General features: G+C 36.8%; 1 protein-coding gene across 5 annotated transcripts in view; it reads left to right on the forward strand.

Moving 5' to 3' along the window:
* The window catches only part of GPBP1 (GC-rich promoter binding protein 1), a 95,252-nt gene that overhangs the window by 15,296 nt on the left and 61,288 nt on the right, over positions 1-18,668 (forward strand). For 2 of the 5 annotated variants that reach the window (XM_023734992.1, XM_023734991.1), the window contains one exon: positions 2,673-2,716. The exons of the other annotated variants lie outside the window; for them this stretch is intronic. The gene's annotated coding sequence lies outside the window, so the exon portion shown is untranslated. The remainder of the gene's footprint in view (positions 1-2,672; positions 2,717-18,668) is intronic. 5 annotated transcript variants of the gene reach the window in all.

Genomic DNA, 18,668 nt, shown 5'->3' on the forward strand with positions numbered 1-18,668 from the left:
GAAAAATTTCTATGTATAGGATCCTTTTCTGTGAATTGTTTGTATCCATTGCCCATTTTTCTGTTGGTTCTGTAGGAGCATTTTATGTATTGAGGAAAATCAGCCCTTTATCTTATATGTGATGAGTATTTTTACCCTAGTTTGTTGTTTCCTTTGACCTCAGTTGTGGTGAGTTTTGTCGTATAGAACAATTTTTGTTTTAATGCATGTACTTGAATATGTTTTATATATATATATATATGTATATACATTTGTGTGTGTGTGTGTATGTATATGTTTATTTATAAAATTACTTCTGGGATTTGTCATACTTAGAAAGACCTTCCCCTTTCTGATATCATTTAAAAAATGTTCTCACTTCTCTAGTTTGTTGCTTTTATTTTTTCCTTTAAATCTTTGGTCCATTTGATTATTATTTTGGTAAATTTTAAAGTAGGAAAGTTGTCCCAACTTTGCTCGCATACTAAATTTCTGTAGGTGTTCAGGCTTGTGGACTTTTCTATTCTCTCTCTTTATTTTTAAAAACAATTTACTGTGTTTAAGGTAAAAGTTCACACAGCAAATTAGGTTCTCATTTAACAATTTCTACACAGATTATTCAGTGATACTGATTACATTTGTATTCATTCTGTTCTAGTTTTAGTATTTTTAGTACTTCAGTTTCCCTGCCCCTTTACCTTCTCATCTTTGCTCTACAGTGATTTTTAACCATTTGATCTCATAGATTGGACTTCCTATTCTCTTTCAGTGATATTTCTTTACTCATGTCCTAATACTGTGGTGCTTTAATCAATGTAGCTTTTAAAACTGAATCATATAAAAGAAAAGGGTGTTAAAAAGCCTTTGTATCTGTAAATTAAGGAAATTGTATTCTTCATGTTTTATTTAATTTACAATTGTGTAATTCAAGACAGTTGATTAGCTTTTGACATGCAAATTATCAAGCCCATTGTTTTGTTGTAAGTAATTAGGAAAGTTATGTTTTTCAAAATGTATTCTTGTGATACAGATGAAAAGACTGGAGTAAGACATAATTTGCATTAAATTCATTTAGGAACTAGTGGTGACACTTTGAACACAACTTTAAGCTGGAAGCTTTTTTATTTATAAAAGGGTTAAAATACCTTTTTTTTTGGTTATGAGGCTTAATTGAGATATGCAGTGTCAATATGATATCTGCAAATAGGTGCTCAGTAGATAGTCTCTTTCTCTTTTATGTATTTAGTTTTGTAAGTAAATTTCCCATCTCAATGTTTTTTGGTCTTCAAGGAATATGTCAAGATTTCTACTTTTTGCTAATGAATCTACCTAATGTGGAGTTTTAGCATAAAGTAAATTCTAGAATATGTTTGATATCAGATTAATAAAATAATTTAGTCTGGTGGATTTCACATTTTGATTGTTTGAGGATGAGCATTACTAGTCGTGCACTTTGCTTTTCTACTTGTAATCACCACTCTTCTTAGTACCAGGAAGAATAAGCTAATTTTCTCTCTCTCTCTCCGGAAGTACCAGTATAAGTGTTCTTTGTGGAGAATTTTTAAAGTGCTAATTTAGAGTGGATGCTCCCTAAATGTTTGCTGATGAATTATGTTATTCAAAAAAACGAATATATCAGAAATGTGTCTTCATGGGAACCATAATTGTGTTAATGGAATAAGATGTCGTATGTATTTTAAATCTTTTGATAAGTGACTTTTGGTGAAATTGGTTAAGATTTTTAAAAGGGTCATAGTAACTTTATGACATTAAATTTTGAATACTTGACAGGTGAAGTAGAACTTTGTAAACAAATCTTAGTATGTATTTTACCCTATACCCGAATTCACTGCCGTTGAGTTGATTCTGACTGTGATAGTGACCCTATAGGATGGAGAAGAACTGCCCCGTAGGGTTTCCAGGGAGTGACTGGTGATCGGAACTGCCGACCTTTTGGCTAGCAGCCGAACGCTTAACCACTGCGCCACCGTATAGTACTGAATAAGTTTCATACTGGTACTTCCAATTCAAATTTTTAATTTCTTTCATCTTACATTTGTATCTCCGTTCTCTAATGCCTAGGATTCTGCTGTTTTGTAGGGCAGATCTTTTTCTTTTATGGTAATTTGTATAGATTCTCTCTACTGGGGGTACTTTTAGTAAATTCTTTTTTTCTAAAAATTATCTACTTCTGTGTTTTCACATTTATGTAGAGTTAGCCAAAGTATTTCTTGTGATTTTTAAAATTCTTTGTCATTTCTAATTTTGTGTATTTGTGTTAGTGGTTTGTCTCTTGCTCTCCCCCTCAATAATACAGCTTTTGGGTTTAAGTTCTTCTGTTTTTCCAACTTGTTAATTTTTGCTGTTGTGGAATTTGTTACTTTTAGCTGTTATTGTTTATCTACCTTTTTGATTTAGCTATTCATTTATTTTCATTTTTATTGATATATTTATTTAATACTGTCATTTTCCCACTGATTGTTTTAGCTGTATACCATAGATTCTGATGTGTCGTGTTTTTGTTTGTTACATTCAAGAAATTCTGTAATTTTATTTTGTATTTTATTCTTTGACCCAAGAGTTCAGTAACATGTTTTTAATTTACAGATAGGAGGGCCTTTTTGTTTCTTGATTTTATTACTTATTTTTAGTTTTATTGAATTATGATCAAATAATGTGTTTGTATATTTCAGAATTTATTGGGATGTTCTTTGTGGTCTAAGATGGATTCTTGAAGGTATGTTCTCTATATTCAGGAGTTCAGAGTTTGATTTATAAAATCTATGCTCGTCTAGTTAAGTATGTGGGTTACATATTTTTATTCTTAGTAATTTTTTATCGACTTGATTTGTCTTGGATTGAGAGATGTCTTCAATGCTTTTAGTCTTTTCTATTTTTTCTTGAATCACCTGTATTTTCAGCTTTATGAAACTTGTATCACTGTTACTGAATGCATAAATTTTAGGAACTGTGAATTGTAAATTGTTCGCTTCCATTTTAAAGTTTGTCTTTATTTCCTTTAATGCCTTTTAGTTTGAATACTACAGTGTCAGTTCACTCACTAATCTTTTTCTTTTGCGTTGTGTAATCTGCAGTTAATCCTTTCTAGTCTGTTGGGTGCTGTCCCCATATGACAGAGTAGAACTGCCCCATAGGGTTTTCTAGGTTGTAATCTTTACAGAAGCAAATCGTCAGGTCTTTCTCCTATGGAGCTTCTGGGTGGGTTTGAACTGCCAACCTCTTGGTTAGCAGCTGAGTGCTTAACCGTTGCGCCAGCAGGGTTTTTCATTTCAGATATTATATTTTTTATTTCTAGAAGTTCTATTTTGGGTCTTTTATATCTTCCATTTTTCTTCCTATATTCATGGTTTCCCTTACTTGAAAATGTGGAACATATTTACAATAGCTGCTTTAATAAGTCTTTGCTTGCTAATTCCATTATTTCTGGATATTTTTCTATAAATTGATTTTTCTTCTTGTTAAGGGTTTTGAGAAGCAGTTAAGTGGCTTGAAATCAGTAGAAACCTTTCCAAAAAAAGTTCCATTGGAGAAAATAGAAGTAAAAAATTAGATGTAGTGAAAATCCTTTTAAAATTGGATTGACAGACAGACCTCCATTTTTGGCCATGCTAGCATAGCAGGATACCAGATTTACCCTTGTACCTTAAACATCTAGGAAAAAAAAAACTAAACAAAAGATACAACACAAAGGTTCTCCGACTTTGAATGAGAAAAGGAGGTGAACCCTAAGAATGCCCCACCTCACTGCCTAAAGAGAATTAATAGGGCACAGCACGGGGAATGTGAATACAAATATAGCCTGGTAGTCTTGCTAAAGGTTGAGGACACAGAGTTCAAAATTTGAGGAGGCCAAAACAGATAGAATTTGTGGGACAAAAATCCTAGAGAGGAAAAGTGTTCCACAGAGAGAATGAGAACTCAGAAGAGTCCCCTGAGTATTTGGGTGAAGTCTCACCTCCACATGGCTCATGTGGAATCTTTGAGGCCAGGGATAGAACCACCAGCAACGAGTAGGCAAAACAATTCCCAAGATTCACGTAGGGTCAGGAAAAGTTCATTTTTCCACCAGCTCAGTGTGGAAAGACCTCCTAACAGGTGGAATATAGGTAAAGTCTTCACTAGGATTTTTCCTAAGTAAAATTTGCCTAGGGGCAAAATTGGCACTAGATTGCTATTCTGGACCCACCATAACGATTTTTTTGCCAGTCTGGTAGGTGGGAAGTAGTTTCAGTATTTTGCGTTTCTCTTGTTGTAAGTGTGACTGAGCATCTCATCTTTTTCTGTACGTGGTCATTTTGATTTCTTCTGTGAACTGTCCATGTTTTTCTGATTATAAAAATAAAACACTGGTTACTTACTGGGTCTTTGTTAGGAACTGCCTTTCTGAGAGTGTTTATCTCACATTTGATTGCTACTTTCAGTATAGCTTTTAAGATCCAAATTTTCCTCAGAACTTTGATGACTTTTTTTGTGTTGTCTTATAGCATGAGATACTTAAGAAGCTTGATGCAATCTGACTTTTCTTATTTGTAGGCGTGTACTTTTTTTTTTTCCTCTCTCTAGAAGTGCTTTATCCTTGGGGCTCTGAAAATGTCATTCATTTTGCCGGGTATCTCTTAAATTATTTGTTCCTTTTGTGTTCGTGGTTTTTTATAGTCTCATGTTACCTCTTTCCTTAAAATGTTTAATTATTATTAGTTTATATTTAAGAACGAGGCAATGAAAAGCTGTTTAGTATTTGTCTGTCTATACGTGCAGTCCTTATTGAATGAATGGTTGTTAGGTGCTGTGGAGTCCGTTCTGACTCATTGCAACCCCATGTGACAGAGTAGAACTATCCCACAGGGTTTTCTTGGCTGTAATCTTTACAGAAGCATATCACCAGGTCTTCTGGGTAGCTACTGGGTGGGGTCAAACTGCCAACCTTTCAGTTAGCAGTCGAGCACTTAACTGTTTGCACCACCCGGACTTCTTTATTGAATGGTAGATGTAGCTTTCTGATGAGTGTTGTTAGCTGCCATTGAGTCAGACCTCTACTCATGGTGACCGCAGGTACAATGCATTGAGACACTGCTGGGTCCTGCGGCATTTCTGTGATTAGTTGCAGGTTAGACTGTTTTGATTAACAGGGTTTTCACAAGCAAATTTTTAGAAGTAGATTGCCAGGCCTTTTTTTTCCTAGTTCACCTTAGTCTGGAAGCTTGTCGAAACCTGTTCAGCATCATAACAACATGCAAGCCTCCACTGACGGTGGTGGCTGTGCATGAGGTGCATTGGCCAGGAATTAAACCCATATCTCCCACATGGAAGGCGAGGATTCCGCCACTGAACCACCACTGTTCCCTTCATTGTGCTGTTGTTGTTGTGTGCTATCGAATAGATTCTGATGCACAGCGACCCTATTAGGACAGAGTAGAACTGCCCTCTAGGGTTTCCAAGGCTGTAATCTTTACATGCCACATCTTTCTCCTGCAGAGCGGCTGGTGAGTTTGAACCACTAACCTTTCAGTCAGCAACCTTCTGATTAATGACTGCACCACCAGGGCTCCTTCCATTATGTTGTAGGACCATAAAATACCAAGTGTCTTTTGTGATACCAGTGCCCCTGTTAGCTCCTTATTTACATTCTTTGAAGATTCTACATTTTTTGGGAGAGGGGGAAGGACCATGTGGTTGCTAAATATTTTGTTTGTATGCATGTTCACACTCATGTACACTATTCTGCATCCAAGTTTTCAGTTACTTTCTTCCTCTTTTTAATCCCATGTAATATTCTGCCTGGCTTTGTATCTGCCATACTTGCAGTTTCACAGTAGTAAATTATTTCACCTTTCTGCAGGTTAAGTCAGCTTCCTCTTTGGCTCTGGTCTACTCCACATGTACTCTAGGCCTTGGCATGCTTCATCAGTCGTAGTGTTTCCTTTTACTTTATTCCAGAAATTTCATAAGATGACTCATGGCCCTGGTGGTGTAACAGTTAAGTGCTTGGCTGCTAACCAGAAAATGTTGGCGGTTTTACCCCATCCAGCAGCTCTGGAGAAAGACCTGCCAATCTGCTCCTGTAAAGATTACAGCCTAGAAAACCCTATGGGGCAGTTCTGCTCTGTCACATGGGGTCGCTGTGAGTCAAAAATCAGCTCAACGGAAATTAACAACAACAGAAATAGCAATTACCTGTTGGTTATTTTGAATAACACCAGATTTTACCTTTTTTTTCCCTCTAGTGTCACACATATGTATCACAGGCTGGATAAACATGCATTACACAGAGTGTATTTTTAGGATTATGCTCTGTTCTTTACTAACTGAAGTCTAGGTCTTGAAGGGCATCTTAAGCTCATTTAAGAAATGTGGACATTATTCAAAAGGCAGTGGGAAACCATTGGTGGATTTTAATTAGGGGGTTAACATACCTCTTCAGTTTCCCATACTGCTAACAGAGTAATTATTCTAAAATCATACTGAAGGCAGGTAGACCATTTTGGAGGTAGTTGCACACATCAGTACAATGTGTGGAATAACTGGGATGAAGTGAAGTGGATTCATGATTGATAGGATGTGAGTTAGAGGAGATTATGATTCCTAGGTTTTAGACTTGGGCAGTTGGATGAATGAATAGTGGTGCCATTTATTTAGGTATAAGGAACCCTGAAGGAGGGTAATAATCCAGGTGGAAAGCGATTAGCATTTCTATTTAAACATATTAAGTTGGAGAGTATTCTGGGACATCTAAGTAGAGATGTCTGTTTGGCATAGATCTGGACTAGGGATGGTAGTTTCTAAGTCTTTGGTGTATATGTGGTAATTGAAGCTATAAGAGTAGATGAGCTTTCCAGGTATTGAAAGAACAAAAAAAGAACTAGGATGAACATCAAAGGATGTACAGAGGAACCAGAGCCTGACAAGGAGACTGAGAAGGAAAAGCCATAGAGATCAAAGGGAAATCAGTAATGTGATGTATTAGGTTAACCCTGGGAAGGAAAGTGGCCATTGGTGTCCAGTACTGTTTAGTGCATTGAGTAGGATAGGAATTTAAAAGTCTCAAATTTAGTTTGAGTAACAAGGTGTAACCTTGCAATATTCCATAGCAACTGTTCTTTGCCAAGGTTTCCTTTAATGTTGTGAGGCGAGTGTTCTGTTTTGAATGGTGAGCTGTTCATATTCCTTGGTTGCTGTTGGTAGGTGCTCTCGAGTTTGTTCCGACTCATGGCAACCATATGTACAACAGAACGAAACACTGCCCAGTCCTGTGCCATCCTCACAATTGTTATGCTTGAGCCCTTTTGTTGGCAGCCACTGTGTCAGTCCATCTCGTTGAAGGTGTTCCTCTTTTTTCTGTGACCCTCTGTTTTACCAAGCATGATGTCCTCCTTCAGGAACTGGTCCCTCCTGATAACATGTCCAAAGTATGTGAGATGTAGTCTTGCCATCCTTGCTTCTAAGGAGTATTCTGGCTGTACTTCTTCCAGGATGGAGTTTTTCGTTCTTCTGGCAGTCCATAGTATGTTCAGTATTCTTCGCCAACAGCATAATTCAAAGGCATCAGTTCTCTTCGGTCTTCCTTATTCATTGTCCAGTTTTCGCATGCATATGAAGAGGTTGAAAACACCATGGCTTGGGTCCGGCACACTTACTCTTCAGGGTGACGTCTTTGCTTTTTAACGCTTTAAAGAGGTCTTTTGCAGCAGATTTTCCCAATGCAGTAAGTCGTTTGATTTCTTGACTGCTGCTTGCATGGGCACTGTGTGTCAATTTTTTGAGGCTCCATTGAGATTGAGTTCCTTCAGAGAGGATTTGTTAGCTTTTAGGAATATTATTGATCCAGAAATACTGAAAAATTTCCTAGTGTGAATTTGGATGAAAAACTGTTTGTAGTTATGAACTCACAAAGGAGGTTCCCTCTTCTTCCCACTCCACCTAGAAGCATAGCTGAGAAGGCAAGTTTCGTTGCTGTCCCCACATGCAGTAGAATTTTCCCGCCACCTTTACACTTGTTGGTTTGTCTCTTTGTTTTCCAGGTTTATGTGAGCATCTTCTTTTAGAATTTCCGTCTTAGGTGTGCATTGAGCTTTATCTCCTGTCCCTGCTTCCCCCTTCTCCTCCCATATGGTCATGTGGTTAATGAAGCTTTCTTAGCAGATCCTTCAACAAAAGTTAGCTTTGATTTCATTTTGTTTTTGGGCTCCATGTAGTCTTTACTTTCATCCAGCTCAGCATGCCACTTAAAAAAGAATATTTACGCATACATATGCGTAAGTACATGTATACCAACATACACTTTTTAAAATTTTTTGCTCAACATTTTATTTGTTTTAGTTAAGAGGGTTGTTTGGATATTGAATACACTATCCTGCCAGAATTGCAAATCAGGAGTAGATTTTAAAATACTTCAAAGTTCCCAAACTTTGTTCCTGGTTTAAAAAGATTTTATGTGAACTTTTTATTTACGTGTAACGTAGATACACAAAAGTGCACAGATACTAAATGTACAGCTTGATAAATACAACTGAACACACCGTGTAAACACCACTACTAGCATCCCACAAGCTTCCCTTCTTGTGTCCCCTTATAGTCATTTGCTAGCTCTGAAGTGGTCATCTTTAGTTTCTTCTTTCCTTTAGCTTTCTACATCAAATCCTCTCCTCCCCCCCGCCCACCCCAAACACACAACGCCTATTGCTATTACCCCTGTTTCTTTTCTCTTCCATTCATTAGACTAGTGATTCAAGTTTAGGTTTCATATTCCAGTTACAAAATTCAGGGGGGAGCTCTTTTTTAAATTTGAAATCCGAACTCTGTGGAAAACTCATGATTAGTCTTTTTAAAAAAATTTAAATAGCACAAAAGTTTTGAAAACTTCCTCATGAATTGGTGGGAATGGGAACCATTGTTCTAGATTGTAATGTAAAACCTTTTCCTCTCTAGTTGATCTAATGACTGCTCCTCCCTCCATTCATTTTGCACATTGCTAGGAGATTTATCTTTTGAAAGTACATTTCCAGACGTATCATTGTAACTTTAAAACTTCTAAGTACTTCCCTTGCCTATTGAATTACGTTTGGATTTCTCATAAACCTCTGTGTTGTTCAAGGCCCTCTAGGTACTGTCCCCAAACTACTTTTTCTACGTGGATTTAGAGATGCCTGGAATGTAGTAAGTGATGTTTGGTGGACATTTTTGTTACTGGCTTGATAATGTTGAAAGAGTTTAGTGACTGGATCCCTTAGTTAAAAATGTATTTGTAACTACTGTTAGTACAGAATGGTTTAGTACCACTTAGAAAGAAAATTTCTTTAAGAGATTTTTTTAATATCCGTTATTTTAATTTGTAACAAAATGAGTGAGTGTTTCGGTCTTTTTTTTTAAGTTTTGGAGTTATGTTACTGGCGGTGGGGGGGTGGTGGGCAGATAGGGAGAAACAGTGAAAAATACCATTTTCTTTCTGCATCTGTACTTGAGAAGGTAACTTTGTTTCCTGCTTAATTAAAACAAAATGTAAAGCATTATAGTTTTGTGTATTGGGCTGAATAAGTTTGAAAATATTAAATAGCAAATAAAAGGGTCTCAAGGGTAGTACATGAGCAGCTGATTGCTGGTAATTGATTCTAGTGTATAATAAGCCAAACCGGTTGCCGTCGAGTTGATTTTGACTCATGACGACTCCACGTGTGTCAGTGTAGAACTGTGCTCTACAGGGGTTTCAGTAGCTGAGTTTTTGGAAGTAGATTGCCTGGCCTTTCCTCCTGGTGCCTTTGGGTAGACTTGAACTTCCAACTTTTCAGTTAGCAGCCTAGTGTGTTAACTGCTTGCACCATCCAGGGATTCCCTAGTCTTTAATACCCTGGTTTTAAAAAAAAATTATCATATGAGATAAGTGGCAGTAGTCTCCCAGACAGTTCTTATTAGTCATATCCTAGCCACATAGAATTATATTCATTTTTGTACGTGCTGATACTCTAGATGAAGCAAGTCACCTCTCGGATTTTACATAACATAGCAGTGCTTTCTCATAAGACTGGTGTGTTAAAACATACACGACTGTACAAGCATTCCTCGGAGATATTCTAGACCACTGCAATAAAGTGATATAACTAGTCATATGAGTTTTTTGGTTTCCCAGAGCATAAAAAACTAATGTTTACACTATAACCTATTAAGTGCACAATAGCATTAAGTTAAAAAAAAAAGTAAGTGCCTTATTTAAAAAATCCATTATTGCTAAAAAATGCTAACCATCATCTGAGCCTTCATTGAGTCATTATCTTTTTGCTGGTGAAGGTCTTGCCTCGATGTTGATGGCTGCTGACTAATCAGGGTGCTCGTTGCTGAAGGTTATAGTGGCTGTGGCAATTTCTTAAAAATAAGACACAAGTTTGCCACATCGATAGACTCTTCCTTTCATAAAGGATTTCTCTGTAGCATGTGATGCTGTTTGATAGAATTGTACCCACTGTAGAACTTCTTTCAAAATTGGAGTCAGTCCTCTTAAACCCTGCTGCTGCCTTATCAACCAAATTTATATAATATTCTAAATCCTTTGTTGTCATTTTAACAATGTTTACAGCATCTTCACCAGGAGTAGATTCTATCTCAAGAAACCACTTTCTTTGCTAGTCCCTAAGAAGCAACTTCCTTATCTGTTTAAGTTTTATCATGAGATTACAGCAGTTCTGTCGCATCTTCAGGCTCCACTTCTAATTCTAATTCTCTTGCACCACATCTGCAGTTACTTCTTCCACTGAAGTCTTGAACCCTGCAGAGTCATACATGGGAATTGGAACCAACTTCTTCCAAACTCTTGTTAATGTTGATATCTTGACCTCCTTCCATGAATCACGAATGTTCTTAATGTCATCTAGAATGGTGAATCCTTTCCAGAAGGTTTTCTGTTTACATTGTCCAGATTCATCAGAGGAATCACTATGGCAGCTATAGCCTTAACAAAATGTATTTCTTAAATAATAAGACTTGAAAGTTGAAATCACTCCTTGATCTATGAGCTGCAGAATGGATGTTGTGTTAGCAGGCGTGAACACAACATTAATCTTGTACATCTTCATCAGAGCTCTTGGCTGACCAGGTGTGTTGTCAGTGAGCAGTAATATTTTGAAAGAATCTTTTTCTGAGCATTAAGTCTCAACAGGGGGCTTAAAATATTCAGTAAACCGAAACCATTCCCGAAGTCAACTCTCTTCAGACATATATTAGACTGGGCTATAAGACATAGAATGATACTTGTGAAGAGAGTGCTCCTTAGCTCAAGTAGATAGATACACGAGACTAAACGGGCACTCCTGTCCGAAGGCGAGATGAGAAGGCAAAAAGGGACAGGAGCTGGTTGAATGGACACGGGAAAACCAAAGTGGAAAGGAGTGTGCTGTCACATTATAGGGAAAGCAACAAGGGTCACATAACAATGTATAAATTTTTGTATGAAAAACTGATTTGAACTGTAAACTTTCATTTAAAGCACACACATGCAAAAATTAAACCATGTTGTAAACAGATGCACTGTCATCCAGGCTTTGTTGTTTCATTTATAGCGCACAGGCAGACTAGATTTAGCATAATTCTTAAGGGTCCTAGGATTTTCCAGAATGGTAAATGAGCATTGACTTCAGTGTAAAGTCACCAGCTGCATTAGCCCCTAACAAGAGAGTCAGCCTGTCCTTCGAAGCTTTGAAGCCAGGCATTGACTCCTCCTTTCTAGCTATGAAAGTCCTAGATGGCATCTTCTTCCAGTATAAGGCTGTTTCATCTGTGTTGAAAATCTTTAGTGTAGCCACCTTCATCTATTGCCTTAGTTAGATCTTCTGGATAATTTGCTGCAGCTTGTATATCAGCACTTGCTGTTTCACCTTGCACTTGTGTTGCGGAGATGGCTTCTTCCCTTAAACTTCATGAACCAACCTCTGTTAGCTTCAAACTTTTCTTCTGCAGCTTCCTCACCTCTCCCAGACTTCATAGTATTGAAGAGAGTTAGGACCTTCCTCTGGATTAAGTTTTGGCTCAAGGGAATGTTGCGGTTGGTTTGATCTTCTATCCAGACCACTAAAACTTTCTTAGTATCAGCAATGAGGTTGTTTTTGCTTTCTTATCATTCATGTGTTCACCGGAGTAACACTTAATTACCTTCAAGAATTTTTCCTTTGCATTCACAACTTGGCTAACTGCTTGGTGCGAGAGGCCTACTTTCGGCCTATCTTGACTTTCGACATGCCTTCCTCACTATGCTTAATCGTTTCTAGCTTTTGATTTGAAGCGAGAGATGTGTGACTGTCCCTGTTACTTGAGCACTTTAGAGGCCATTGAAGGGTTATTAATTGGCCTAATTTCAGTATTGTCATGTCTCAGGGAATAGAGAGGCCCAAGGAGAGAGATTGGGGGAATGGCCGGTTGGTAGAGCAGTCAAAACACACACAACATTTATCAATTAAGTTTACTGTCTAATATGGTATGATTTGTGGTGCCCCAAAACAATTAGAGTAGTAACATAAAATATCACTGATCACAGATCACAACAGATAAGATAATAAAAGGTTGAAATATTGCAAGAATTACCAAATGTGACAGAGCCTTGAAGTGAGCACATGCTGTTGGAAAAATGGCGCCAGTAGACTTGCTTGGCAGATGGTTGAACAAACCTTCAATTGTAAAAAAAAAAACAAAAACAAAAAACACCACAATATCTGCAAAGTGCAGTAAATCAAAGTGTGATAAAACGAGGTATGCCTGTATTGTAATAAAATGCAGAAATTTCATAAATTTGTAAAATAAAAGACTTGGAAGAAAAATTATTTTAGTTACTTTCTGAGAAGGTGTGTGTGTGTGTGTACTTGGGCGCATGCAGAAGAATAGGTTTGTTAATATTCAGTAATTTCTGTGGAAGAGAAATAGTGGTAGTGGAAAAGCATGGCTTTTGAGCAGAAGGACATGGGTTCATGTTGTCCAGGCTCTGTCATCTACTGGCTGCGTAGTTTAGTGGTAAATTACTTTAGCTCTTTTGTAATTCTGCCCCCTTTTCAGAGAAAACGTTTAAGTTGACCCCACCGTATCTTTTTTTCCTAAATTCATATCCTTTTACTTCATTCAAACCCCTTGTAACATTGCGACGTTTCTTGTAAATACTGCCAGATAGAAAATAATTATTTGCTTATACCTACTACTCATGTCGTAAAGGTTTTACAATTATTTGTGAACTTAACCTTGTCAACTTGTTAGCTGTTAGTGGCAAGACTCTTTCTGAGCCTTGAATCTTAATTGCTTAGCACATTGTTTTGCTCCTGTTGGAAGATCCCATAGGCTGATTTAAAAAATTTCAGAATGACTTAACCTGCTTTGGTTTTGTGAGGAAAGAGAAGCTCATTGTGTAGAAATTTGTTTACACTGTAGAGTAAGACTTGTGTTTTTTGTAATGGTGAATTTTGACTGAAAATTATACCAGTTTACTATAAGTTTTGAACCTCTCTTCAGTTATATTTTGAGTACAGGCAGTCTCCGGGTTATGAACCATCCAATTTACGTACAACCTGTAGTTAACGAACCAACCATCCTAAAGCATATTATAAAAAAATTCAAGGTACTAGAATGGTTTGTAATAACAAATGGGCACTACTTTGCGACATAAATCAAAACATTATTATTATTATTGCTGTATTATTATGTTAAAGATGTTTTAGTGTATCTGCAAGTGGTTTTTTATGCACAGAAAGGTAAACACTATATGCTATATGTACACTAAGACACACATCGGACTAACTGACTTTAGATACGAACTGTAGCTAACTTTTCTGACTTAACGTACAAATTCAACTTAGAGACAGACTTACGAATGGAACTCATTCGAAATCCAGGAATTGCCTGTATTGTACTTTTAGTATATCTCAAAATTTGAGAATTAAAAAGCATCTTGTTTCCAGAATGTTAATGCTTTTTCTCTTTAAATAAATTCTTCTTTTTGAAGTGAATATATACATATATAACAATTCTCGTATGTAGTAATTTAAACAATAGAAGATCTCTCATAAAATTCCTGTTATATATTTTACAGAGAACTAAAGTATAGAAAGATTCTGACAGCTTAATGAAAGAGATAAAGTGATGAGAATAGGGATCTAACAAATTTCCATGTAAAAGGAACATTAAAGTGGAATTTTTTAAAGGATGAACATTTTTATATGGTACCTATACCCTAGTGTTTTCATGAAATTTATTAATGCTGTTTTATATTTCAGGAAGTCTGGCCTATAAATCAGAGTTGATAACTACAGGACAAAATATTGGATACTTAGTTTCAAAACTCAAAATAGTCAAGCAGAATTATTTCATTACCTTTAGAGGCCGTGTTCCTTAGGCAAGGATTTTTTTATTTGATTATTAATAGTATTTACCATCTTTTCCTGATGATCATCACTTGGTGCTTGTTTAAAAACAGATTTCTCAACTCTATTTAAGACTCATTGAATCAGAATCTATTGGGGAAGCGGTTTGGGAAATCCATTTTTTTCTAGTTCTTTTTATTAGGGTGTCTGCAATTCACTTAGAACTTTGTAGATGACCACTAAATATTAATATAATTTTATTAGTAGTATTAAAATAGTGAAGCAAACAGAAATCAGTTTAATGGAATAAAAGAAAATAGTTTTCAAAAAGTTAAAAACATAATTCATACAAATGTAGAATGAACATGTGTCACAGCTTAATAGTTTCTTAATGATTTTCCATGACTTTCACAACTTGGCACTTTGAAGATTATGGGCCATTTGTTTTTGTATAAAGTCTTTGAGTTTTTTCATGTTTAGATTCAAGTTACGTATCTTTGGCTAGAATATTAAAGAAGTGACGTGGTGCTGTTTTTGCTCATTGCATTCATTCTGTCGTGTGGCACATTATTTCAGTTTATTCCATTACTGATGATGTTCACTTTGATTTGTTGATAATGGTAGTGTTTGCCAGGCTCTTTCACCTCAAAATTATAATCAGTATTTTGGGGGAAGTACGTAGAAACTGTATAAATAGGCTATTCCTCTTTGAATTAAAAAAAAAACAAAACAAAACATTTATTTGTATCTATTTGGTTCATGTTTTTCTGTTTCATTTAAGGGATTATATTGCATTGAGTCGCTGGGTGGGAAAATGGTTAACACGTTCACTTGCTCACCGAAAGATTGGAAGTTTGAGCCCCCCCAGAGACGCCTTGGAGGAAAGGCCTGGCCATCTACTTCTGAAAAATCAACTGTTGAATACTCTGTGGAGCACAGTTCGACTCTGACACACATGGGATCACTAGGAGTCAGAATTGACTCAGCAGCAACTAGTATAATACATTACTCTATTTTTATTGAGGTGAAATTACATAACATAAATTTAACCATTTTAAAGTGTAAAAATTTAGTGGTTGTGATGGTTAAGGTTGTGTGTCGACTGGACCATGATTTTCAGTGGTTTGGCTATTATGATGTAGTTTGATAGCTATGTAATGGTGTAATCACCTCCATAATAAGATCTGATACAATGTAATCATCTCCATGATGAGATCTGCTGTGAGCAGCCAATCAGTTGAAAGGCAGTTTCCTTGGGCATGTGGTCTGCATCCAGTGTATGTGGACTTTCTGACAAAGCTCTTTGCTTTTTGCTTCCTCTGGATCCTGCAGCTGGCTCCTGTTTATCTGACCTCTGGTTCTTGGGTCTTAAGCTACCAGCTTACCTGCCAATCTTGGGATTCATCAGCCTCCATAGCCTGTGAGCCACAGGCCTGCTATCTGATCTACAATCTTGGGTTCACCAGCCCCTGCAGCTAAGTGAGTCAGGAGAAGCCTCCAGCCTGACTCATGGACTTGGGGCTTTCTAGCCTCTATGAACGTGTGAGCCATTTCCTTGATATAAATCTCTCTACCCCTCTCCCCACTTTACTGATTTTGCTTCTCTATAGAACCTAGCATATAAGACAGTGATTATTTAGTACATTTATAATGTGCAGCCACCACCTCTATCAAGTACCAAAACCTTTTCATTACCCTAAAAGAAAACTCTGTACCCAGTAGACAGTCACTCTTCATTTCTTCTTGTAAGCCAATGTTAACTACCAGTCTGCTTTTTTCTGTAGATTTATCTATTCTGGATATTACATATAAGTGGAGTTATACATATGTGACTTTATGTGCCTCACTTCTTTTACTTAGCGTAATGTTTTCAAGGTCCGTCTGTGTTGTAGCATGTCAGAACTCTGTTCCTTTTTATGGCTGAATAATAGTCCATTATATTTATATACCAAATTTTGTTCATCCATTCATTTGTTGATGGACATTTGGGTTTCTGTCTGGTTGACTGTTGTCAGTAGTGCTGCTATGAATATTCATGGACAGGTTTTTGTTTGAGTACCTGTTTTCAGTTCTTTTGGGTATATATATACTTAGAAGTGGTATTGTTGGGTTATATGGTACTTAAACGTTTAACTTTTTGATAACTGCCAAGCTGTTTTCTGCAGTGGCTGCACCATTTTACCTTTCCACCAGCAATGGGCAAGGGTTCCAGTTTCTCCACATTTTTGCCAACATTTGTTATTTTCCTTTTTTTTTTTTGGTATAGCCATGCTAGTGGGTGTGAAGTGGTATCTCATTGTGATTTTTATTTGCATTTCCCAAATGACTAGTTGAGCGTCTCCTCATGTGCTCAGCACTTACTTATCTTTGGAGAAATGTGTATTTAAGTCCTTTGCTAATTTTTAAAACTGAGTTATTTGTTGTTGAATTCTAAGAGTTCTTTATATATTCTTGATACTAGTCTTTTATCAGAGACATGATTTGCAAATATTCTGTCAGTTGTCTTTTCATTCTCTTGATAAAGTCCTTTGATAACGGAAGTATTTAATTTTGATGAAGTGTAATTTCTCTTTTTCTTTTGTTTCTTGTGCTTTTGATGTCATATCTAAGACATTCCAACTCCAAAGTCATGAAGATTTACCTCTATGTTTTCTTCTAAGAATTTTACGTTTTTAGCTCTTGTGTTTAGGCCTTTGATTCATTTTTTTTTCCCCTTTTTTTCTGATATGGTGTAAAGTAGGGGTCCAGCTTGTCCCAGTGTTATTTGTTGAAAAGACTATTCTTTCTCCCTTGAATGATCTTGGCATCCTTCTTGAAAATTAATTGGCAGTAGATGTGTGGGTTATTTCTGGACTCTTGGTTGTATTTGATTGGTCAGGATGTCTGTCTTCATGCCAGTACTACACTGTTTTGATCGCTGTAGCTTTGTAGTAAGTTTTGAAATTGGGAAGTGTGAATCCTCCAATGTTGTTCTTTTTCAGTATTATTTTGGCTGTTTGGGGCCCCTTGCAATTTCATACAAATGTGAGGGTCAGCTTTTCCATTTCTGCAGAAAAGGCCTTTGGAATTTTAATAGGAAGTGTGCTGAATCAGTAGGTTGCTTAGGATAACATTGCCATCTTAACAATTTTAAGACTTCCAGTCTATGAACCTGGGAAGTCTTTCTATTTATTTGGGTCTTTTAAAATTTCAGCCATGCTTTGTACTTTTCGGTGTACAAGTCTTGCACCTACTTGGTTAAATTTATTGCCAGATATTTTATTCTTTTGGGCGTTAATTGTAAATGGAATTTCTTCATTTACTTTTTTTCTCCTCAGACTGGATGATTTCAATTGGTCATTCTTCAGGTTTGCTAAGTCTCCTTTCTACCTTCTCAAATCTGCTATGGATTCTCTATCTCTTGAGGCATTATTCTTCTGCTTTCTTTTTGCTCTTGGTTCATAGTTTTCTTAGCTCTTGGAGCATATTTAAGATAATTGTCTGGTAGTCCAGGGACAGGCTGTGCTTCCTCAGGGACAGTTTCTGTTAATTTCTTTTCCTGCTAATGGGCTGTACTTCCTTGCTTTTTTACATGCTTTGTAATTTTTTTGTTGAGAACCAGACATTTTAAATATTATAATGTGGCAACTCTAGGTATCAGATTCTTCTTCCTCAGAGTTTGCTTTTATTGCTTGTTTTGGGTTGTAGTTGTTTGCTTAGTGATTTTCTATTTTTATAAAGTCTGTATTTGTTTTGTGTAATCTCTGAAGTCTGTTCCTTAGTTGTGGTCAGCTAGTGTTTTGGCATAGATTTCCTTGAACGTTTGGAGTCCTCCCCACCCCCCCAAAAAAGGGAAGTAAGAAAGAAGAAAAGAATGAAAATAAAGAGAGGAAAGATGAAAACTCTCCCAGCAGTTTGGCTTTGTGTTGCTGTACTTCTTCAGAGATTAGCCAGGCCATTTACAAGGTCTGCCTTGTCTTTACTTCCTGCTTGTGCCTAGCCAGTGGTAGAGTCTTAGGGTCTTCTCAGATCTTTCCTGAGCAAGAGTCCTGCCCTTGACATGCATGTGGCTTTTCAGTTCGGCTGCTAACCAAAAGGTGTTGGCAGTTTGAATCTACCAGCGGCTCCTTGGAAACCCTGTGGGGCAGTTATACTCTGTTTTTGCCACCAGTGGGTAGTAATTTCTCAAAGAAACTCTCTCCCAACTTTTTATCCCAGGCTTTGGGCTTATCTTTTGTTTGCCTCAATTATAAACCTATGCCCCAGGCAACAGGGAGTTGTTGATTTTCCTTACAGTTCAGTGTTTTTCTTCTCTAAGTTCACAGTTAGGTGAATTTCAGGTACCTCTGACAGAGATAGACAAAATTC

This window comes from Trichechus manatus, unplaced genomic scaffold (assembly GCF_000243295.1).
Source record: "Trichechus manatus latirostris isolate Lorelei unplaced genomic scaffold, TriManLat1.0 scaffold00074, whole genome shotgun sequence".
Taxonomy (NCBI): Eukaryota; Metazoa; Chordata; class Mammalia; order Sirenia; family Trichechidae; genus Trichechus; species Trichechus manatus.